Below are 25,555 nucleotides of genomic sequence, written 5' to 3' on the forward strand. Positions count from 1 at the left end.
TCTCTCTCCCGATGTGTTGTTTCCATTTCTACTTCAGTGAACTTCGGTGCTTTTTCTTTTTTATTTTTAACCGATGAGCATTCTTGGATGTAAAAACTTGCTGAGAAAGTGGCCCCTTGGACACGGTCATAGTGATTTATCCATAATCAAAAATATTTGTTCACATATATAAATATATATATCTATATTCTAAACCCGGAAAAGGGGAGTTAGCACAAGGAATGATGCAATCTGACTAGAATTCCTGTGTTGGTAGAACACAGAAGAAAAGAAAATGAGCTGAGGGCTTTACTAGCAAGGAAAACTTTAGATAAACTCTTAGGATAACTAGAATCACATATATTTACAGTAACACAAATCAGAAGATGGGAAAAATTAGGAGAGGTAAATGGGATCCTGTAGGAGAGGTAAATTATGATGAACAGATGATAACTGGATGCCGGGGATTTCACTTTTAGGGCACAGTGAGTCAATTTGCAGTAGGTTTACCACGGCAATGAAAGCAGAATCGAAGCAGAAGGATCCACAGTGAGAAAACTCCGTCTGCAATGATGAATGCATGCGATTAACTGACGAACTTAGTGAAATTAAGGGTTCAAGGATGCACTGATGGTGCCAACGGATCCTCAGGTATAACACGGTGAATTCTCTTATGAACATAAATAATAACAAAGTCAGGTCTGTAAGAGAATTGCATTGGAAATACGGAAAATGGAACAGCAAAAGAAAAAAGGGCTATGTGACTGGCAAAACTCAAATTCCTGGCACTGCACCTTGTGTCGGAGAGATGGGTCCTTGTAGATGCACCAATGGGGGGGGGGGTTTATTAAGGGAATTGGCACTGGAAATATACTGGACTGGAAGTCAGCCACATGGTTTGGGAGATGGCTCTAGGGAGCAGAGCTCAAAGGGTAATAGGTGTTACACATGCATCCGGTGTGTCTCTGACAAGAGGTGTTGTTGAGTTGGTCCTCATCCCTATGCCCAGATTAATTTCCCACTCTAGCAGGAGTCATCAGTTTTCTGTTGTGCAGCCTTGACCTCGTAGTTCACTTTGTTGAATGCATATTAAAATGCTGGGCCTGCACAGGTGATTTTGTGTCATACGGTCGCCCAACTTTCTCTTTTGGTGTGTGGATCAGCTGTCCCGGATTAGTGCCTCCTGTGGCACTGACTTAGCAACTCCCTTAAGTAGTGACTTGGGCAATCATACGATTGAGTCTTGTCTCCAAGGGCAGCGAAGTGACCTGGAATGGAGTTTTAACGCAGTCACATTGTCTAGAAAGGGAATGAAAAGATTGCAAAAGGAAAGAATATCAAGACCGTTGTAGGAGGTAAATTCTCTACAACTGACTGTTATTGTGGACAGCGATATGAAATTATTTTACTTTAACGTCTCCTGAAAATGATGTTCTTGAAAGGAGGGTTGGCTTGGAAAGAGGTGTCCTCCATTGCAATATACATACATACATACATACATACATACATACATACATATATATGTGTGTGCATGTGTATGAGTGTGTATGTATGTGTGAAATAGGTCGTGTTAGCAAAGTGGTGTCACTGATAATTTCCACTACATCGTCAACATTCCAGTGAGCTAAATTTTTACCGACGGGTCGTGCATCTCAGTGGTGACGTGCTCGGCTCGCGACTGCCGATACTAAATTTGTTTTCAGATTTTCAATAACAAATCTAACCCGCCATAAACAGGATCAAGAAAAAGAGCGTTGGCTGGTAACCTTCAGCCAATGACTTGCTGATAATCCAAAAGGTTATATCCCTCTGACCTAAAGCCCCCTCCAAAATGAAAAAAAAAGTGATATATATACAGATATATTAAGTCCATGGCCTGGTCTACAGTACCGGCAGGTGTTGCCATTCTGAAGCCTCCATCCTACATAAAGAAAATATATATATATATATATATATATATATATATATATATATATATATATATATATATATATATACATATATATATAATATATATATATATATATATATATATATATATATATATAAGCACGACGAAATTAATGCATCCATCAAGAAAAAAGTACTACCCGAACAATTTTCATGGAAAACTATACACAAAAAAATTTTTTCATATATCTATCGAGCTTTATTGGCACGTTTTATTTAATCAAATTTCAACTGTAAGAACCTGAAATGTCGTTTTACAATACAGCGTGATTTATTCCCTTTTTTCCATGCCCATAGCTCACTCAATTATAGACCAAATTTTACACCGTTTTTGTATTTACATTATATAACAGTTATTCTCATATTCATTGCGTATCCCATCACTTCAGGACTTATTTTTTCTTGGGGATCATACAAATGAAAATAGAAGACCTCTGCAAAACTCTAAATTCCTCATGAAAAAGAAAACTTAAAGTTAGTTACTACATAATAATTTATGAAACTAGTTGAAACGAACTAAGTCCTATGAGTGAATAAAAAAATGTAGGCTATAATGCCAAGTGCTGGAGCATTTGCAGCCATTCTGCACTTAAGACAGTGAGGGAGCTGGAGTGCATGGACAGCAAGAAAGATTAAGAGATCAAGAAAACAAGAGAGATGGGGACGGGAATCAAGAAAAAGTATGAGATGCAATTCAAGGATCTAAAAAATAAATGAGATAAAGTGCAAGGATCTAAAGGTGAGTCTGGGAGAAAACACCACCAGGACATTAAGACCTTACAGTTGTAGAAAGGTTGGTCATCAAGGTGGAAAAAAGGAAGTAGGAATAAAGGTAAAATAAAACACTTTAAAGTGGGTGCAGCTAATGTCTTAAATCCTAGGTCTTACATCGAAAATATCTGACAATTGCAGTACTGGATTATTTGGTTCTTTGCCTTATTACTAAGTTCGTTTGTTAGTTTTAATGGGGAACACTATCAGGACGTCATGGATCATATCGACCATTCTATCCTATTGGATAATCAAGGGTGTAGTTTCTGCATAAACGAAAAATTAACTTAATGAAATTATATCACGATATTTAGCGCATGTTCACATCGTGCGATAAGAGCTGCTTTTTCTAGAGCCAGTCCAATGACGTCGTCATATGTCACCGGAGCAGGTGACGTTTGAGGTGGATTTATTTTTATTATTATTATTATTATTATTATTATTATTATTATTATTATTATTATTATTATTATTATTATTATTATGTCAAAGGTTTTCAAAGCAACCATTAACTCTTCGTAGCGGATTGTTAATGACGATTCTATAAAGAATATTCCTATAACCATATATAAATAGCATTATCGATTTTCACATATGCTGCCACTCTACTCGCCAATAGCAGCAGCAATTACCACAAAAGAGAAGGCACTGAATGGAAATATACTTAGAGGGAACTAAAACAAGACCAAACCTTGTATATTTGTTCATCCACGGCGCGTGAACGCCACGCCTCACTGGCAGTTAATGGAGCTCAACAGAATAACTTGAAGGCCAGAACGCGGCATAAATAGAGCTTCCATTGATAGGAACATAAGAGAATGTGAAATGAGTGAACGACAGAAGAAATGATGTGTCTGTTTCAGGAAGAGACAGCAGTTAAAAATGACGCGTGGGAAATGTGGTGGCACTGTGGTAACTTTTTACCTAATGAACATTGAGGAAATTCGCGGTTGCAACGTCAACTATAGTTAGACCGCCACCTCCTAATGTTTACCTGGTGTCTTGGAAGCATTGACGATATTTCTTTTTTTTCTGCCTTTTTTTCTATTTTCATCAAAATGTTACTTCCACGTCTCAGCAATTTCATGAAAAAGGTTCAAGTCTCCTAACTAGCCCTAAGTTTTCCCTTCATATCGTACTTTTGCACTTCATTCCCTTGAATATTTGATATCCTTAATAATGGAAATAACACATGTAAAATGCTCTTGTAGGAAGACGAACCAAGGTTCACTTGTCTGAAACCTAAAATCATTATAAAAACAAATTATAGTGGCGCTACTGCTGTACAAACACACAATCTCATACGTGTGTGTATGCATTATTACATAATATAATTATATATTACAATATGTATATGTATATATATATATATATATATATATACATATATATATATATATATATATATATATATATATATATATATATATATATATACGATTTAAAGAAACCATAACGCCCTCAAAACTTCAATTTCTTCAGTATTTGCAGATGCAGACATACACATACACAAACGTGTGTGTGTGTGTACACTATAATTATTATCACTACAATATGTGTATATATATATATACACATATATATACATATATATATACACATATATATAATATATATATATATATATATATATATATATATATATATATATATATATATATATATATAAGTATACGTCTTCAGAAAACACTTTGGTGACGGAAAATATTTTAAGAAAATATATTCATATATCAGTACATTCTCTAACTTTTTCATAAAACATATTTCTATTTATACACACAAGTGCTTACAGTTTTAACACAAAAATTTTAAAACTAAATATTTAAATTATTTTTAAAATATTCCAAACAAATGTTTAAAAGTACTCTTACAAAATATCAGTGTAATCCGTCCACAACTGGAATTTACCTATAAAGACTTTTCATTAACTACAGAAATTACAAGCTCCTGAAACTTCCCATTAGAAAAAAGTGCGTCCTGCTTTATGAGCCAGGTAATTTCTGTCTACATTCTTTTATTACTGGATTATCGAGCGGCCTATCTCTCACCATCACACGAGAAATGAGTAGTGGAATGGTTCACTGATGATATCCAGAATCACAAGTTTCCATTTCGCCGTGTAATTCTGGAGATACCTCCAGAGCTGACAGGTAATTTTAGATACGAAAAACAAATGCTGTTAAGCTGTAATATACCTGGACTGTTAAGACTTCCTGCCGGAATCCTTACCAAAGCCCTCTCGTGGAGGAAGGGAACGCTCAAGTCTACATTTTCTGACCTGATCAATATAGTATGTGTTTGGGTGAATGATTAGGCTCTTTAAATGGCGTAACAAGTAAATATTTTAACAGTTTATACATTTTTCTGCCCGCTTCCTCAAGAAAAGTCACAGGAAATGTATTAAGCAGAACATATTCCTATCTTTTTACCTTAATGCATCGTGACCCCACATTCCTTCAAAAGGTAATTTGTATTAAAAAAGAAAATACATTGTGTACAAAGATTATTGCCCAATAAGTCATGTCATGTACATGAGCTGACTTGCATATTGTTACCATACAAACGAACCCTCTTGTGAGAAGTCTCGCTAAAAAAAAAAAAAAAATGAACTTCCTATGTGTCCAGCTGTCACTGCTATAGCACTAACAACAGAGATAACAATGCGAGTAAGAGATACGGCACAGAGGTAGATGGCGCAGCAACAACAGTTACTTGCCAGAAAACGTCCTCCTCGAAAACGATTTCAGGACTTGTCACCTTAATAGCCAATCCTGCAGGAGAAGTTAATTGAACTAAGCAGTTTTCATCGCACAAATATAATGGAAACTTATGAAATGCCATTTGGAAAACTAACTCATTTTCATTAATACTTGGAAGCTACTAATTAGTGGATTACTTTAGTTTGCCCCATTTCTATGTTGCATAACGCTTCAGATTGCTTATTTACAAAAAAAAAACAGCCCTTAGCTTATAGTTTTCTTAAATTTAGTGATTTATTTACAAGTTATGAATAAATGTCAACACAGTGTTGATCTCGATAAACTGTAATTGTGCAATTATATAGATAATTCTAAATATCCGTTGATTTCTAAGTCTTTACCCCGTTTTGAAATAATATTTCTAACTCAAATATCCTCAACAAGAAAATGGCGGATAATATCTACGTTTTTCAGTGGCGAAGTTAAACAAGTAATAAAATAATTGGTTCATGATATGGTAAAATGAACATATAAGTGGGAACCTATTAAGCTGGTAAATAATAATTAGACAAAAATGCTCCAGTCCAACAATTTACAATAAACTTTATTTTAACAAAACTTATCTCCAAAGACACCTGTGAAATCACACACTCCTGCTGTAGCCGTTCTATGTGAAGTACTGGTCCCGCATTCGATTCTCCGACCGGCCAATGAAGAATTAGAGGAATTTATTTCTGGTGATAGAAATTCATTTCTCGGTATAATGTGGTTCGGATTCCACAATAAGCTGTAGGTCCCGTTGCTAGGTAACCGAGTTGGTTCTTAACCACGTAAAATAAATCTAATCCTTCAGGCCAGCCCTAGGAGAGCTGTTAATCAGCTCAGTGGTCTGGTTAAACTAAGGTATACTTAACTTTAACGACACTAAAAATGGAATCTACAGTATACCATGGACGTAAGAAAAGTTGTTCATAAAAGCATTCCGATAATACAAGTAGCTTTCACAAAAATAATTTTAATACTAAATTTTTTTTAGCAAGTTTCACTCGTATATACTAGAAATCCTGAAAAATATCAATGTAATGCCTGTACAACGTGGTAGAAATTCTCCCTGAAAATACGAAATTGTTCAACAAGTTTAGTTAAAATTATGCTCGATATCGTATATAACTTGTCTGTCTATTCAAAGGCGACAGAAATCAACACTTTTCTTTTATACTAAAACAAATATAAACAAACTAAATAAAAAATTAAATAAACAAGTAAAAATTAAAATTCAGTCTTTTACTCTCTATCAACAAAATTATGATCTTCGGTTATGAGTCAAAAATACAAGAAATAGTGTAATATAATGCAATCAACCTTCATTTAAAATTGTATACTAAAGGTTATAGCTATCACTAAAATATTGCTGAGTTGCCACGCTATGGACTGTGCTTCGAACATTTCCTTATATCATCAGAAAGTATCAGTACTTATGAAGTGGAGTATCATCCATTATTTCCATAAGTTGCTTGAATTATGTCAACCAATATTCACTGTGCTATCTCAGCCATGTCGCTTCTACTTGGGTTGATTGTGCGTTTGTTACTCTTCGGAGTGGTACAAAAGTTTGAGCTATTTCCATCAAAAGTCCCAGAAAAAGGTTGTACAGTACCAACAGTCTGATAATAATCAATCAAGTTGTAGTGACTACGGTCAACAGCACGTTACTGTCACGTCATCAGAGTCCAGTAACCAACAACTGAAGTTGCTATCTCTAAACCGCTGTGAGTGATACACGTATATTAATAAACGTACAATTTTCAACTCATGCAGTGCACTGACTAACGATGTTTTGTGAATTAGAGCGGAAATTGTTCACTGTGTTGATAGTAACGCTTTGGTAACAATGTATGAAATTTACTAGGTAGGTAAGATACACAGAAAATGACCGAGTTTTCTGTCTGGGTGCTTTTTCACAATGATGCAATATACTTTAATTCTAAATTAAACAACTACCTTCCAGTAAGGCACATGTTCATATTTCTGGCTCTAAGTACTCCAGTTAGTTGGAAATTTAGATCCAACTAGCGATCTACTGCATTTCTGCTATGAGCGAAAATCTTAATTTTCCTTGACAGAGCTTTTTAAATTAACAGGGTATAAAACAGATAAGTTTTTTTTTTTACTTATCAGTATGACTGATACAATCCTGGATGGGCATTTCAAAACTTAATCGACATATCAGCAACATATATTTTTTTAAATCCTATAAATTTTCACTATTTCCTTTTATTTTTATAGTAAATAATAACATCCTTAATATTTCTTCGTAATCGCTTCAACCAATGATGACAGAAATAATGGAAACATTTTCGGATAAAGTATCTGTAATGTGTGAAGAAACTAAATGAGAGCAATTATCTCGCATTCCTAAAAATCATATTTTAATCATTTCTCTTCCTTTTCGCAAAGACGACAAAGAAAAAATAATTCTACCGATTAGATCTCACCTCATTTCTTGCGCCCTAAAAACAGAACGCTTTAATCCAGAAACAAAGGCAGAAAACTATTAAATAATAGATTAACGTCATATAGAAAACGCTATCTACGAAGATATAAAGATGGAAACGATAAAACAAATAGATGGATAAATCTACGTTTTGCCTGCAAATTATATATATATATATATATATATATATATATATATATAATATATATATATATATATATATATATATATATAATATATATATATATATATAATATATATATATATAATATATATATATATATATATATATACATATATATATATATATATGTATATATACATATACAGTATATGTATATATATATAAACACACATACCTATATTGGGAGCGCATGTCCGTGTACATGTGGTTTTTTATGTATTACTATAAACAACATAAGAGGAGCAACCTTATAAGCAATAAAAGCTACAACTCATTATGATTGAAATGAAGAGGCTACATTGAACCTGGATTTTAAATACCCATAATAATTTCCTTGGTTTACAATGAATTCATCAATCCCTTCCAGAGGAAGATGGCTCGAAGGACAAAACACTGGTAGGAGGAAATTATCACACAACTAATAGAACGTTAGTCTTATGGATAATTTGATACAATGTTCAAACAAGAGTGTACCTGAGACAGCGTTAAATCTCGAAATATTCCCATAGTAGTGTATCCAAACATTTATTTTTTTAGTTCTCCCGACCTATGGCAACAACCCCCAAAAAATGATTGTGAGAAGTGACGGTAGCGAGACAAGATGCTGCAATCAGTGAAATCGAAAGTGGGCCCGCTCCCCCTCTCAAGCCTCACGAATCTATCCGAAATCGAAGCGAATTACTATCAAGAGTCAGCGTCCCACTGCCTTTTCTTTCCTCACCAATTAAAGACAATCCACTGGAACATTGGTGACCGATTACCTATTCCATTGTCTTTTTAGCGGTTCCTTTAATCTTATAATGTACTTCAGCAATAGAAAGTTTACTCGTTTTAATATTTGCTTTTAAGTACCTATAATAATGAAATCTATAACAAAAAAAAAAAAAAAAAAAAATGGAAAACTTGATTACTGTCATTTTATGCTAGGGTAGATTTCAATTACTTTATATGAACATGCGTGACCATTATGCATTTGTCACTGTCTTTTAAAACCTAACACTTCGGTGACCACCAGGGCCATTCACAGCGAGAGTGTGGAGGAGGAGGAGGAGGAGGAGGAGGAGAATCACCAGGAGGAAGAGGGTTAAGGAGGAGGAGGTTTCTCAGTCAGTAGTGTTGGACTTTAGTGGGTGGGTGGTGGGTGGATGGAGGAGATTGCACGCAAGCTTCGTTATGCAATCATTGGTGCAGCTCGGTAACTTGCAGTGTCACAACCAGCCCCGCCCTCTCTCTCTCTCTCTCTCTCTCTCTCTCTCTCTATTATTACCACCTGTTACCGAAAGAATATTGTTGCATACCTTGATTTAAATTTTATCGAGACTGCCATAGTAACTTTTACTTTTTCTAACAATCAACAATGACTGAGTTTTCCTATCTGTCAACGACGACAGTCTTCACGTGACCCCCAGTGAGCGCCTTAACGATGTTCACATCCCATACTCCCATTGCCGCCGCCGCCAATGCTTGAGCAGCGGCCGTTATTATTAGTTCTAACGGTCATCACCAGGGCCGTTTACATCACCACTCTCATTCATAACGGCGACTCTTCTCAGACGCGCATTTTCACACCTGAGATCCCATTAGCATTGAGTGCATGCATTCATCACCGTCATTATTGGCGGTGATTTCCCTGGCGCCAGGTAAGGTCGCCAGTGATTGAATACTCCAGAGCAATTCGTCATCGTAAAATTGGTAATAAAAACGCCAGATTTACCTCAAGAGAATTTTTCGCATCGCTGGAGAACATCATGTTTTACTGAATGATAAAAAAGTCTGCAGAAGGAAGAGAAAACGTTGTATTAGGTTTCCATATCACAGACGATCATTTATTATTTCCTGCAGACCACTCCCTTGCTCGGAATGCGCTTCTGTCATCTTATAAAATTCATTTGCAAAAACGACTCACGTGACCTTCGCTGCATTCACGATGTGCAAATGACCGGCAAGTTCGAAGCTGTAATCATATCTCCCTCAACGATCCCTCTTTATCTTACCCAGCTGAGCCTTGCATCTTTTAATATTTTCTCTAGTTAAGTTGATGAAATTTTCATTTTCAAAATATTCTTACGTTAGGTTCTTAGTAACTGCACTTTGCAAAATTTAAATGTCAAATTCACGTACCCATTTTAGTAAAGAAATATCACCTGTCATAACCAAATATACAAGGAGGAAGATTACCAACTTCTTCATTATTATCAATATAGTTGGTGCCTTTGTATTATAACTGAGTTTCAACTGAGGAATGTACATTTTCTTTTGTGTTCTTTGAATGGCTAGTCTTAGAACTAAATTAGTTCTTTCTCTCTCTTATAACAAACAGAACTGAAGGATTTAAACGTATACCTTACAAGCTGAATACTCGGGTTTTGGTTCTTCTCCGATCTTTCCTTGATAGAACTGCACTAACCTTCAGTAATATCATTCTCATGACTAATCATTATAACTGGTCATCTATTGCAGGAAACCAGCGGAAAAGTTCTCACAGATAACCATGGAAAAAACTTTTTTGTTTTCATTTTCACCTCCAAATAAACTCGATATTTTTTCTGGAATTATCAGGAAGAATCAAGGGCCTTATGAATGAGGACCATCTATTATCATCATCATCATTTATTATTATTATTATTATTATTATTATTATTATTATTATTATTATTGTTACTGTTGTTGTTAGCAATCTCTACTCAACGTCTAGATTTGCAAATGGCAAAATGCTGAAGAAAAGTTCTTACAAGTTTTTAGCAATTAAATGATTGTGCTGTTATCTACACAAAATATCCTTGGTATACATTGCAATAATTTTCTTATATGAATAACCCTAAGCCAGATCATTTTGGTCAACCTAAATCACATGCGACCTTCATCAAAACTGACTTGTGATCACGAATTTCCTTGGAATTCAAGAGAAAATTATTTTTCTGTGGGAGATCCATAATTCTGGTAATGCATCCAATGAACTTCAAAGCATTGGTAATGAAGATGCCATATGGAAAAAGACATGACAACGAAAATTAGAATATTAAACACAACGGTAGTGAATCCTAAAACGTTCGGAAAGCTTTGACCACTGAGATATCATCGCTTCTAAAGAATTACAAAAGCATTTGTACAGACTAAAAATAATTTACCATCTACGGAAAGAGAAAAAAAAATTCCTAAAAACACAAGTGATAAAAAAAATAACTGTACCAAGAGAACGATTTCAAATAGTCATTCAGCTCTCTCCCGTGCGCGCGCTCATGAACAATATTATCACTCTACAAGGAACCTCATCATCACCGTCAACTAGCTACCAAAACTTAGAGCAAAAGAACTTGCTTATTTCGAGAGACTTCAGTCGTCTGATAATGGTTTCCACCGCAGTATACCAAATCAAGTTTCCAAATGCGACGAAGGTGCCGTTCTCAATGCCGCTTTCACTCTTGATGAAAAGCACGCGGCGTTCTTCCGTTAACGTCGACGGAAAAGTGTCACACTCACGCTCCCCCATTAAATTTGCGGTGACTTTCACTGCTAAGTCCAGCTGCCCATTACTCCCGTTAGGGAGATCCAACCAAGATCCTCTTATTTCAGACACACCTAAAATGAAAGAGTAGCGAGTATCCATCATTTTACCTTACTGTTATTTCCAAAGTTCAAGTAGCATGTACAGGAGCTTTCGTCATCCCCAGTTTTAATACAATACAATTAACCTACTAACCACCTGCAGAGGACCGTGATTCCCTGAGGCGCCGTAAGACCCTGGCTCCTCCCGGAGAGCTGGACTGGAATGGCTAATAGGAGGGAGGGGCCAATCTAAAACATAACTTGATTAACATATGCCACCTGTGACAAAACTCCTGTAACAGAACCGAATGTTCTTCGTCTCATATTTCCTCATGGCTGCAAAGGTTACTGAATTGAAAAATTACATTAGCAAGGTCTGTATAACACTCGAAAAAAACATACTTTTATTCTACTCACTAGTGTATATTAAAATAACATGTTCTATAATGAGACTAGAATAGTGACACGTCTTGCTACTCAACCTTGATTCAACGTTGAAAATAAGATATCACGTAAATAGAGAGAGAGAGAGAGAGAGAGAGAGAGAGAGAGAGAGAGAGAGAGAGAGAGAGAGAGAGAATGACTGACAGACATTTCTTAACAGAGTAGAGCCTGAAACCACTCCCACAGCCTCCACCGGGGGCGGTGTTGTCCATCTGGATGAAGTGGTCGTGAGATCTGATGAACCACTGCAATCTCTTCATAAACTTTTAGAGAACGCTTTCCCTTCCTTAGAAATGCCCCCTGGGCATATCGCTTACAGAGACGCTTGCGCTCGCTCGCGCGCTCGCTCGCTCGCTCTCTCTCTCTCTCTCTCTCTCTCTACGTGCTAACATGAACCTCAGTTTATCACTTCTCTTGATCCCTTTGTCGATGAAACCTTTTAAAGAAAAGAGAAAAATATCCATTGGAGTTCTATGCATTCATTCTAAAAAATTATCAATAAAAAGACACTTGTATGGTCTCTAGTACAAGAGATTTCAACGCTTATAAGATAGTTGTCTTACACATGAAGAGCGAAAACTTTCCGTACCAACTCTCGCAATTAGCATAACCATTCCTCATCCAGTAAGTGGAGGAACCGACGTTGTATGAGAGGTCAGTTATCGCTGCAGCTACTGTTGTTGCTGTTGCTGCTGCTGCAGATGATGATGCAGCCGCACCCAGTTACTAGCAGCTGCCCCGGGCAGGGCAACATGAGGAAAAAGAAAAAGAAAGCAAAGGAAAGTTGTAGCACTTGATACCATCTAAGGGAGATACGCTTGTGAAAAATGTAATGGGAAAAATAATTTCCAACGAGTTTCATCAACCTTTCTCGCTCCCAGAAGAAGAGAGCTAGCTCATACTGCAATAACTCCCATGCCTTTTGATATACAAAACGAAACTAAAAATAGCACAGAACTAAAAAATGTACTTTCCATAGTCAGGATGTTCAGGAGTTCCCATCACTGTCATGTTAATTAAGCAAATGCAGTACGGATGGAGTAAAGAAGTTCTTGTTGCTGTATTCTTAATGCATTTCGTCTTTCTACAAGAAAACGGAACATTTCAGCTTTTATCGGGGCATCTCTTTTAGTTCACATATAACTTCTATAGATGATATACGTGCATTCAGAGTACTCTGAACACGCCTAGAATACTTTCGAAAATTTCTGAGATGGTAATCAGCTGGAAAAAGGTTTCAGGAAAAACTACCATCATACCAGCATAAAAGGTCGTCCATCGATCGTCTGACGTAAGTGTGACTAATGGCTCTTCCTCTGTAACGTTAAAACAATTTTCCAATTGGTCATTCGTCATTCAGGGAGGTCGCAATCAACCCAAATTCCTTTGTTAAACCGCGTTATTTCTACCATTCTGGGAATTATTTAATCGAACACCAGTTTTTTTTCATCTTGACGTTTGTTAACTTGTTAAAATAAAGATGTCGAAGTACAATGAAAACCGGAAGATCATTTGCTCTGCGTATATGTTCCATAACCACAAACGGTGTGACGACGGTTACAGACAATCACGTCTCTCTCTTTCACAAAAGCCTTTGGTGAAGCATGAAAAGAAAAACAAAGGGTGTCGTTGGGGTGTTTTGCAACGATATGCAATAAAACTAAAGAGTAACTTCAGCAATCGATATCCATAAAATGCCAGTGCAACTCAGTGAAGCAAAAAATAATGGAATCTGAAACAACAACAATCAAATATTCGTAAACATGTAAAAGTACCTTTGTCGACCTAGCAACGAGAATCTACAGTAAGTGAAAAATGACTAAAATCTCAGAAATCATAGAAATTGCTGAAGTACTTTTCTAGACGATTAAAAGGAATCGGAGTCGCTGAAGCAGCATTCTGTGAAAGAATCCTGAACTTTGGCTATAAACCCAAGAACTGGGCCACTTCCAGTTATTCGACGTTTAAAATAGTGAAAAGAGGAAGCTGGAGTGGTTGTACAACAAGATGAAAAGATCTAGAAAATAAATTAAATAATTAACAAAGACCTAAAGGTGAAAGTGGGGGAAGACCCCTAGTTGCACTCAGAAGTAACAGTTATATGGGTTGAACAGCAAGACGGAAGAAAGGAAGCGGGAATGGATGTGAAGTAAAAAGCTACAAAGTGGATACAGCTAGGGTCAAGATGCAGCAGCAACCATCCTTTACTACTGCATATAGTTCACCACATGAGGTGCACCGATGGTACTGTATTTTGTTCAAAGCAGTTATTCAAAGATACTGTGAAACGCTAAGCTAATTCTTAGCAAATAAAGTCAGTGAATATAAGCTTAAAGTTTGAGCGTACGCAAGGTTCCAAAATAAGAAATTATATTAGAGTTGCAAGAATATGCTATTAGTGAACGGAGAAATTCATGATCATGGAGAATTAGACTCTTCAGAAAATAGTCCTTCTGAATATGTTTCTCCCTGATGATAAGCGTTGACGTTATACAGATGCCAATCACTACGTCAGTAATATGCCTGTGGCCATTCACTTACTAGTATGATTACATATGAAGGTCAAGATTTAACTGAGGGGCAACTCGGGTTTTCCTTCCTCGGTCGACAACTTTTCTCTTCTGGCAAAATTTCGATGCCTCTCTTGTATATTTCCCAGTGGACTCATCTTTGGCTTAGTCCTCCTTCGAGGTAAAACCAACTTAGCAGGAATTGAAAGTTATTTCTACTTGTAAATGAGGTACATAAGAATCTATAATGGTTTACTTCATGACCCAAGTAATGTCTGTGAAGAATGCCTCATACATGGATGAGCAAGCTTTGGGTGAATTAGATTTTCTCTCAAGTCCTTCGGGTTGTGTCACGTCGATGAGTGTTCTCGCCTCGATCCATCGGAGTGAAAAGTCTATATTAGGGACTAGTTTTGTCTCAATTTACGCCAGCATGCGTGAAAGTTATCTGTGAAGCGCCAGAAAATAGCCTGAAAATGGAGACACACCAAAGATATTTTCAATCTAAGACTCTATTTGTGAAAAATTATAAAAAGTTTTCTTTATGGGAAAAAAAGTCTGTTGGCTTCATACTCCGCTCTCCAGATATTATACCTTTTTGTTAGAATGGCAAACAACAGTTAACAGTGGTGAGATGACAATGTAAAATGTAGGCAACATAATCAATCCATCAATCTATTTATGGACTGATAAAAGGTCTACCAAGACTGCTCATAAAAAGAAGAGCAGTAATTGGGACAAAGTAGCTTATTATTGTTTAATACTTCTTCCCTCGTATCTTGAGAATGTTAGTAATTTTACTGTCTTTCTGAGTATTTCCTTACTTGACATTTGAACACAAATAATAATAAAATCAATCCATAATAATTCTTTAAAAACGGAGTCTATTTTAACACTGAGTGAAAGTGATTATTTGTTCAGGTGAGTTTTTGTCGACTACGAGAAATTCTCTTCCAGTGATAAGAGCAGAGCAGTGTGTACATATATATATATATATATATATATATATATATATATATATATATATATATATATATATATATATATATATATATATATATGATACATATATATATTATATATACACATACACATATGTATATAAATTATAATCTCATTAACGCGTTATTTGTTTATCACATATCACCACAGGTGAAAAAATAAGAGACTGGGTGTAGGTCCAACGCCCAGTCTCTTATTTCTTTACCTGTAATAACGTGATTGTGTGTGTGTATATATATATATATATATGTGTGTGTGTGTGTGTGTGTGTGTGTGTGTGTGTGTGTGTGTGTGTGTTACATGAATTTTTAACGTCTTGAGTGGCTAATATTCAAGGGTGGACAGAAAAGTCTTGAAATACGAGTTCCAGAATTAAATGAAATTTTTTTCACTCCAAAATTCCAACTAAGAGGCAAGATAAATCAACGTGCTATCGCTTAACAGCGACTAACTAATATATTCTTTTTAGGCGATATTAACTTTGCTTCTTCCACTGATAATAACTAAAAATAAAACTGGAAACAACGGGGGACAAAAGAATTCCAGAACTCAAAACAGTACAGATATGAAATACTTAGAACTATGAATCTGACCTACAGACAGTAACATTTCACCTGACATGTTGCCTAACAGCCTATGCAATATTGTGTAAAACACACACACACACATGCACACTTCGAAATTTCCTTCTTAGTACTGGGTATGCTCTACCATGTGACTAGTTTTGTTCATATTTTTCTCTTCTAAGAGCGATAGGAAGGCTTTCATTTCATACTTTTGTAAACGTAGTGCTTTTTCTCTATATTTTACATTTCATGAATAGTTTTTAAGATTCCTTTTTTTTCAATGTGTTATAACTAATGTTTATAACTAAGCATTTGCTTCTTGATTATAATAATACTCGTTTGAGTAGAACGATCAATTTCCATTCATTGTAAAAGACCCTTGTCTCTATTTATTTACTAGGTCAGACACCATGGTAGAGCTTTTGTTTTATATTTATACTCATCTTTTGGGATGATGCTTCTTTTTGGTTTATGTATACAAATTTAGATATATCTATACATGTATATGCATGCTCAAAAAATCACGGGAGATACATATTTAGTATAACAGAACCACAAGAAAATAACAGTCAGAAGATCCGTACCAAGCGCTTTCGTCGTGTCCCGACGATGCGTGAATAAGCAACACACGAAAGCGCTTGGTATGAATCTTCTGACTGATATTTTCCTGTGGTTTTCACTATGTATTTGTGTATGTATGTATATTAGTTTACCATACCATAAAAAATGACGGTAATAACAGATATAGAAGAGGCGTAAGTCACGACCCTAGGGATACTACATACTGTCGCTAAGACCAAGATAATTCCATCCCCAGCTTACGTAAGAACCAATGGTGGGAGAAGCTGGCCCAGGCCTGGGAAACAAGTCTAAACATGGGAGTTATTGCTAATGGACTATCCTATTACAATTACAATGAAAGAATACATTACCTTGCCCCAGCCTACAGAAAACAGGAAAAGTACTGAAAAAGGGTTGGACTTGATCACAGAGGATCATATTTACCTCTGGTGGGATGAAATGGAAGAAGAGGACGAACTCCAATTTTATGCAGAGGACGAAACGAAAGTCACTGCAATGCGCTCTTTAAAGATTACTGGTTTCCACACAGTAACAGTGGGAGGATGTAGCCTGACAGGTGCTCTGTTCATATTAATGAAAATTTTCGATTAACGTTTTAGTTACTGAGGATACTTAAGACTCAGACTCATATTAGAAGTCACATTGTTTCAAGTATATATATATATATATATATATATATATATATATATATATATATATATATATATATATATATATATATATATATATATAGACACAAAAAGAGTTGAATCATCGACAAAACATTAAAAGAAGAGGGAGGCTGGCGACGAACATTAGTTAGGAGGAGAAAAAGATTAGGGAGAGGATGGAACCCTGAACAAAATCAGTTGGGGATGTACCTGATGATGCAATGTGTGTGTAATATATATATATATATATATATATATATATATATATATATATATATATATATATATATATATATATGTGTGTGTGTGTGTGTGTGTGTGTGTGTGTGTGTGTGTGTATGTGTGTGTGTGTGTGTACGTGTATATTTTTCAATGACAGAGAATTCGTTTTACAGTGAATTCTGGAAGGCAAGACGAACAATTTATCATGTAATAGTGTAGAATTGACAAAAAATATCAAATTATAAAAAAGATATAAAATAGACAAACAACTCCTGAATTAGAGGAATTAAGAGTCTACTGCAGCAGTCATCTATATCTTTTCACTTGTAAGGCAAAGAACAGTTTTGTTTGCCTCTCAAATCCCATTCTTGATGCAATATTAGGTTTAAATTACTGTGAGAGTCCTACAATCTTACTATATTGAAGGAGCCAGACTGCCTTTTCTCATAAGGTAGACCCATTTGCTTAATCGTCGTCTTTTCTTCCAGGGCCTAACTGTAATTGCAATCATGTCAAGAAATACTTCAAAGCTGATAAGATTCTCTCTCTCTCTCTCTCTCTCTCTCTCTCTCTCTCTCTCTCTCTCTCTCTCTCATACACGCGATCCTTTTCAAATAGCAAAAGGTGGCTCCCGAGAAGAGACTAGACAAATATCACTGCCTCATTCATACTTCAGTAACTGAACTGTAAATGAAGCTCCTATGCAGAAAATACCCACAACGCTAGCCGCTTACACACCTAAACAAAAGCTCATCAGTAACACATCAATCTCTTACGCATTCTCACGTTTCCGTAATACTAAGACCGGTCTTTCCAAGCGCTCTTTCATATCATCAATCCAGGCCTTTCTAGGTCTTCCTCTCCTCCTCCCTCCCCATAATTTCGAATTGTACTCACTTGCCTTCAACATGCTCTTCATTCATACCACATGACCTAACCATATCAAATTACTCTTTTCCATCCTTTCACCTACACTGCAATTATTTTTACCACTTACGTCACAAGTGCTCCACAAATAATTCATTTCTACAGATTTTACCTTTTTCTTTCACTTGCATGAAACACCCCCAATTTTGCATCTATAAAGGGGAGTAGACTCAACAATTTCTTCATACATTCACATCTTGGCTTCCACAGACATTCCAAACTTCCAATCTATTGCACACGTTCTGCTATCTTCCTTGCTTCTATTCTGTGACTCAAATCTTCTCTCATTCTACCATTCTCAATCATTCATATTAGCATTTCTTCCTTCATTGTCATGCATTCCATTTACCCTCGAGAGCTGTAGCTATATTGCAGCTCACATGTGATCTCAACTTTCTCCCTTGAAAAATAATTTAATTCTTTTACTCGTCTCTGCAGCCCCTCCTCACTATTCTCTATCAATACTGTATCATTTGCAAATATATATATATACACATATATATATATATATATATATATATATATATATATATATATATATATATATATATATATATATATATATATATATATATATATAATTTGTGCACACTAATACATGTACTGCGTTCCAACTTCGCATAAGAAAGCCGCTGAGGCAAAAATTCATTAGATAGTGATACATTCTGTATCTTTACGAATCGTCCTGCAACCTAATAAGAAAATCTGCAGTAATATCTGTGTAAAACTCCTATTTGAGAATAAACTCCAAGAGTACCACAGTTTATTCGTATATATAATAAGACAATCTCTGCAATCCGCTGCATATAATTGAAGAAATAATGTGTGAACTGTTAACTTACAGGAAGACTACACGATTTGGGGATAAGAGAGAGAGAGCATATTTCGTGCGCGATGACACAGAAATAATTCCAAAGAAAACAAATCTAGAAAGAGCTTCCTTCCTGGATAGTCTTCTACCGCCAAACACGAATGGGCGGGACCGAGGTATTGCAATCTTCTTGTGCCGGTTTTTTGTCCTATCCTCTCAACTCTTCCATCCACATCTGCCCTCCCTTCCACTCTCTTTCCCCCTTTCACATTTATGGTCGCTCTTGCTTATAGCGCCTCTTTTCTGAATGGAAATGGTTTCCATAAGTGGCCACAGATGCTCACATATTCATTTCATTTCTCTTTCATGAAAAGGACAATTTCCCTAAGATTCTTTAGAAGGAGAAGATAAAAAAAAAAACTTATATAAAATTAATATTTTTTTCCTCTGAACATAATGTATTTCATTTCCTTGGAAACATAAGGTCAGTCTTGAACCCTCATTAAAATTATGGTACGCTTGTTGACGCTGGGCGACGTATACTACAGTATGTGAGAGTTGTGGTGACGTCATTACTAACAAAATACGTGAGTCCAATTTTCCGCCCGGCCGATTAAGGCGTTAATCATCTACGTGTGTGGATGAGGAGTACCTGTGTGTAATTGTTGCACGGTGGATTGAAATGGTCAGCAAAATAAAACGCACGTAATAGGAGTCAATATGTTAACCCGTCTCTACTCTTGAACGTTAGTTCCAATAAATAAAACTACTGTTTGAGATCACAGAATCTGGAGATATAATTCATTCCGAGTTACCCACGTGTGTCTTTCCACTTTCGCTCTCGATGACTAGTGAGACATGACCAGTCTGCTGCTCCGAAGCGTATTAAAGCGGACGATGCTCTATTGATGCTATAAATGTGTTCTATTAACTAACTGAATACAAGGACTGTTTTCTTTACCTTAGTAATGGAGTGATGCCTGCAAAGAGAAGAAAACATTTCACGGGATCATGAAATTTGGCAGACGGAATGAAAGAAGCTGAAGCAATATGTCGACAGCGGAGTTCCTAAAGGTCATATCTTGAGTCTTTCGCTATCTCTTTTTTTTTTCTCTCTCTCTCTCTCCCGGCAGTTTTTGATCCAGCACTATGACAATCAATTCACTTTCGTCCTTTTCTTTCTCTTTTTTGCCCTATTTTTTCTCGGATACCAAAGTGCACTGTCACTCAGATTTATGTAGCCAATGGGGGCGGGGCATAGTGAGATGGGAGGAAAACCCCCTTGTAGGACCCACCTGACTGCCCGACCCGAGGTCAGGTCAGCATCCAATGTAACCTCGTTAGTGAGACAATGGACGCTATCTACCGGAGGATGTGGACTGCCACAGACCAGATTTTGTAAATGGTAAGGGCACTGAAAAGTTAGTGATGGGCCGTCAAGAGAAACTTTTCGCGCCAGTTCTTAAGAGGGAAGGGTGACCGTTCATCGGGGCTCGTAGCAATGCCCACTATACTTTCGCTGGGCGGAGACCCAACACTCAGCTTTCTGGAGGCGAGCATCACTACTACCGGAGTCGTAGTACTCAAATAATAACGTCAGATATTAAGATGACCACGAACCTTGACTTCCATTTCCATAACTTTACTTTATATCGTGCTCAACTGAAACAAAACACTGTTCTCTTTAATGAGCTGCAAAATAAATCTGCGAGACACTATCCCCTGGCACGTGTTTACGCACTCTCACTGCACATTAGCACACTGACACCCTGGCACTCACGACTGAATGGGTGACATGGCACTGCATGACGAACAAGCGCTCCTTTCTTGGTTATTTCAAGGAACACTTTTAATTTCTAATCAGATTTTGTCACTGAGGAAGTCGTTCCAGCCACCATGAGAGAAACGTTCGCTGTCACAGAGATGGAGTGCGCGTGCGTTAGATGGCGCGACCCAGCCGGTAGTGAGTGAGCCAAGAGAAGGTTGTGACGGAGGGTGTGGCCCCGGTGGCCCAGTGGTGGTGGCTCTTTGCGGTGTGGCCCTCCCCGGTCACACACACACAAACTGGCACCGCCACCGCACTGAGAGCATGCACGCACGCACAATTACAGTCACACGTTCACGCTGTCGCACACAAACGTACAGAATTACCTGCACTCCCGAGTAGCTCTCATACACAAGCTCACACGTAGAAGCACCCATGTGAAAATTGCCAAAAATGTTTTCGCTTTTGATCATAACATAAAATTCCTTCTTTCACTTTCAGCTAGATGCCACAATTACCTCAAAATACACAAACAATTTCAAGTTACATCTGCGGTTTGTTTATGAAAACTTCAATTTATTAACAAAGAGGGCAAGAATAGCGTTACCAGTGTTCTTATTGTTCGTTTTTTTTATTTTTTTAATATTTAGACCATCCACTGAATGATTACGAATATATTTTCCTTCTGAAAAGGTTCGTAAAAAGTATGCGCGTGTGTAAATGTAAATATTATATATATATATATATATATATATATATATATATATATATATATATATATATATATATATATATGTGTGTGTGTGTGTGTGTGTGTGTATATACATATAAGATAGGAGTATTGAGAGTTCATATTAATTTACTGATTTTAATAAGCTGCTTTACCACCCGCATTAATCCCTGACACCGTACTATATATATATATATATATATATATATATATATATATATATATATATATATATATATATATATATATATATATATATATATATATATGTGTGTGTGTGTGTGTGTGTGTGTGTGTGTGTGTGTGTGTGAATGTATACATATAAGATAGGAGTATTGAGAGTTCATATTAATTTACTGATTTTAATAAGCTGCTTTACCACCGCATTAATCCCTGACACCGTACAAATGGTTGTTTGTGTGTAGATATAAATCTTTTAGTTCAATTCACATAAATGTCTACAAGATTATCATAAAGGATGTTTAAAAAGCATTCATTCCATACAAAATATATATATATATATATATATATATATATATATATATATATATATATATATATATATATATATATAAAATACATACTCGTATATATACGTATGTATATATTCCTATAAGAAGGGATGGCTGAAGAAAACAAGTTACTGGCACATTCATATTTAAAATGCAAGACGGTGGATATACACCGTGCCGTGGGGAGAGAAATTCCACATTAGTCGTTTTATATACCGCTGTAGAAGGCTCATCAACCTATAAACATTGAGGCGTTTCATTCTTTATAATGCATGAACTCTTGAGCGTCCTTCATATCGAGTCCCCTTTTTTTAATTATCTTATACACGATATGTCTTATGTATGTGTGCACGTGTGTATGTATGTATCACTGTGTACATAAGCACACACACACACACACACACACACATATATATATATATATATATATATATATATATATATATATATATATATATGTGTGTGTGTGTGTGTGTGTGTGTATATATATATATATATATATATATATATGTGTGTGTGTGTGTGTGTGTGTATATATATATATATATATATATATATATATATATATATATATATATATATATATATATATATATATATATATATATATATATATATGTTTGTGATTAAGTATATTTGTATGTGTATGAAGAATGAATTAGGTAAACATTAGCAGATTTATATCTTTACTTAAATTCTGCAATGTCGTAAAAGATATTCACAGAGACGCGAACAAGGTATGTATTACTACATACGTTGTTCTTGATGCTGCGTCTGTTTGTTTAGGTCTTCATAATTTTTCCAGCAACAATACATGAAGCAAATGGAAGAGAAAGATAACGGGAATAAACGGATAAAAGTAAAATCGAAAAGCAAGACAAAATAAGACACGCGAAAAACAAAGTCAAATTACAGATCGCCGTTATAGCCTCGGGCTGTTCTCTCACTTTCAGCCAATACTCCCTTTTTGAAACATCGCCCCACCCACTAACACACGTCGTCATCCCCTGGAACTCTCCCTACTTCCCATACGTCATTACTTGACTCCCGCACGTCCACCGACATCACCCTAACTTCCCACCCCCACCTCCCAACCCCAACACTTTTCCATCTTTTGGATCCTGATAATGGTGGGTCACTGCACGTCGAAGGTAGCAATTCATGTGGAAAAAACAACCGTTTGTACTTCTTAGCCATCAAGAATGAGTATGTTGGTCTTATATATCTATTTACCATAAGTTTCATGGCCGGAACAAGCAACAAATCGTTTTTAACACTCATCGCAGCTGGACATTATGGCAAGCGGGCGTTTGTATTCAGTGCTAAAAAGTAAACTTCCTCATAATGAAGTCTTCTTGGAATTGACCTAAAAGAAAATCGCTTCACATATTTACCTCTGATGAAGAATGTTAAGGAGATAGCCTATGTAGATGCTGCCTTCATTGATTACAAAAGGTTGGTCACGGTGTGCTTTCTTATTTACGTCCTTTACTTTTTATTTGGATGGTATTATTATTAAAAAAAAATTACTTTACACTTCTAAAATCATTCAGGGTTCCACTGATTGTATAAGATGAGTTTGAATGATCAGAGATTAAACGAAAAAAGTCGAAGTGTGCGTATTTTTTTTTTTTATCAAAGTAGTGACCAGTCTGCAAGAACCCGAAAATGTACGTATTCTAAATTATAGATAGACATCAAATTCACCTATAATTTTAAAAGGTGTATATAGTTATGTTCATAATAAAATCTTGAACATTCCTTCCAAAATAGAGCACCATTTTCTTCTGGATTTTCTTTCTTCGCACATCCCTAGCCCGACTTTAGCAGCTGCCAAAGAGAATGTAAAGAAACAGAGCTATAATGAAACAAGTTACATTGTACTGGCAAAACGACAAATTTTACAGTATTTCTGACAGTGAATGTTTGTACTGTATGATGTTCAATAAGCTCGAAAATGCACAGCAACTACACCGGAGAGGCAACAGATTCAATACCGTTTTGTATGCATTCGAAAAACGAAGATTTACACCCTTGCAGATTTCTAATTGTTGTTGTTCTTTGCCGTCATTTTTGCCCTACTTTCTCTTCCTGTTCTTTTCCTTTTTTGATTTCGCGCTGTGCTACTTGCAGTAAATGAAGGCCGCTTTTCTTCAAGGAAACATTTAAATGGAAACAGTTTCGGCACACAACCCCCGCCCAAGCAAATGGACTTTTTCTCACCAATAAGGAAACAATTAGCAGATTTCCTAAGGCTATTGCACATTAAAACACTAGCGAAGAAGCACGAATCTTGAACGAGGTCGCTGATTACTATCGGTTATAAATTTAATATTTTACTTTTTTAAGCTCAACAGAAATAATATAGCCTAACTTTCAATTCATTTTATCACTCCCGGCCTACCATAAGGAATTTTATATAAAAAAAAAGCTCAAATACTTCTCTTGTAACATATATGGATATATATAATATATATATATATATATATATATATATATATATATATATATATATATATATATATATATATATATATATATATATATATATATATATATGTATGTATGTATATATATATATTAGTGTGCAAATATATGTAGTACAAATGTATATATATATATATACATATGTATTCTTTCATATATATATACATATGTATATATATATACATACAGTATATATTTATACATGTGTGTGTGCCATCATCGCCTCCAACGCAGCTTGACACAAACGGCAACAGTGAAATTCCGCCACTCATGTCCTTCCTGTGAATTCACTTCCACAAATCTCCCCTTATTTACAGAATTTTTCGTGTAACCTCTTGTGCAGTGAAGATCTCGTTATCTAAACTTATTACTACGCGAACACACTTTCTTTTATTTCTTTTAATCTCTTTGGCCACTATTACGCCTTCCAGAAAGTTAGCACGTGCGCTTATATCAATATGCAGTAACTGAAGTTGCCTTACTTTTCGGAAATCAGCTTCCAAAAATTTGAAATACATGCCCGACTCACAGTTCTTATCTATGTTTAAAGTCTGAGTCTACCAACTCTTTTGTTGACCATAGAAGGCCAGCTGACACTGCTAAGAACTGTTCCTCTAGGGTTTGTGCGAATGCCATGTCCAGGCCATCTCAATCTCTATCAGTATTATCTCATCTACATATGGAACTTCCGTAATTTCCCTTGGGGTATAGTTTTCTCCATCTT

At 35.8% G+C, this 25,555-nt stretch overlaps 1 protein-coding gene across 3 annotated transcripts in view; it reads right to left on the minus strand.

Moving 5' to 3' along the window:
- LOC136850602 (transcription factor hamlet-like) overlaps positions 1–25,555 on the minus strand; it is a 340,200-nt gene that overhangs the window by 235,861 nt on the left and 78,784 nt on the right. Inside the window, exon 1 of one of the 3 annotated variants that reach the window (XM_067124284.1) lies at positions 20,299–20,436. The exons of the other annotated variants lie outside the window; for them this stretch is intronic. The gene's annotated coding sequence lies outside the window, so the exon portion shown is untranslated. Of the gene's footprint in view, positions 1–20,298; positions 20,437–25,555 lie in introns of those variants that run through there. 3 annotated transcript variants of the gene reach the window in all.

Source organism: Macrobrachium rosenbergii, chromosome 22, assembly GCF_040412425.1.
Source record: "Macrobrachium rosenbergii isolate ZJJX-2024 chromosome 22, ASM4041242v1, whole genome shotgun sequence".
Lineage (NCBI taxonomy): Eukaryota > Metazoa > Arthropoda > Malacostraca > Decapoda > Palaemonidae > Macrobrachium > Macrobrachium rosenbergii.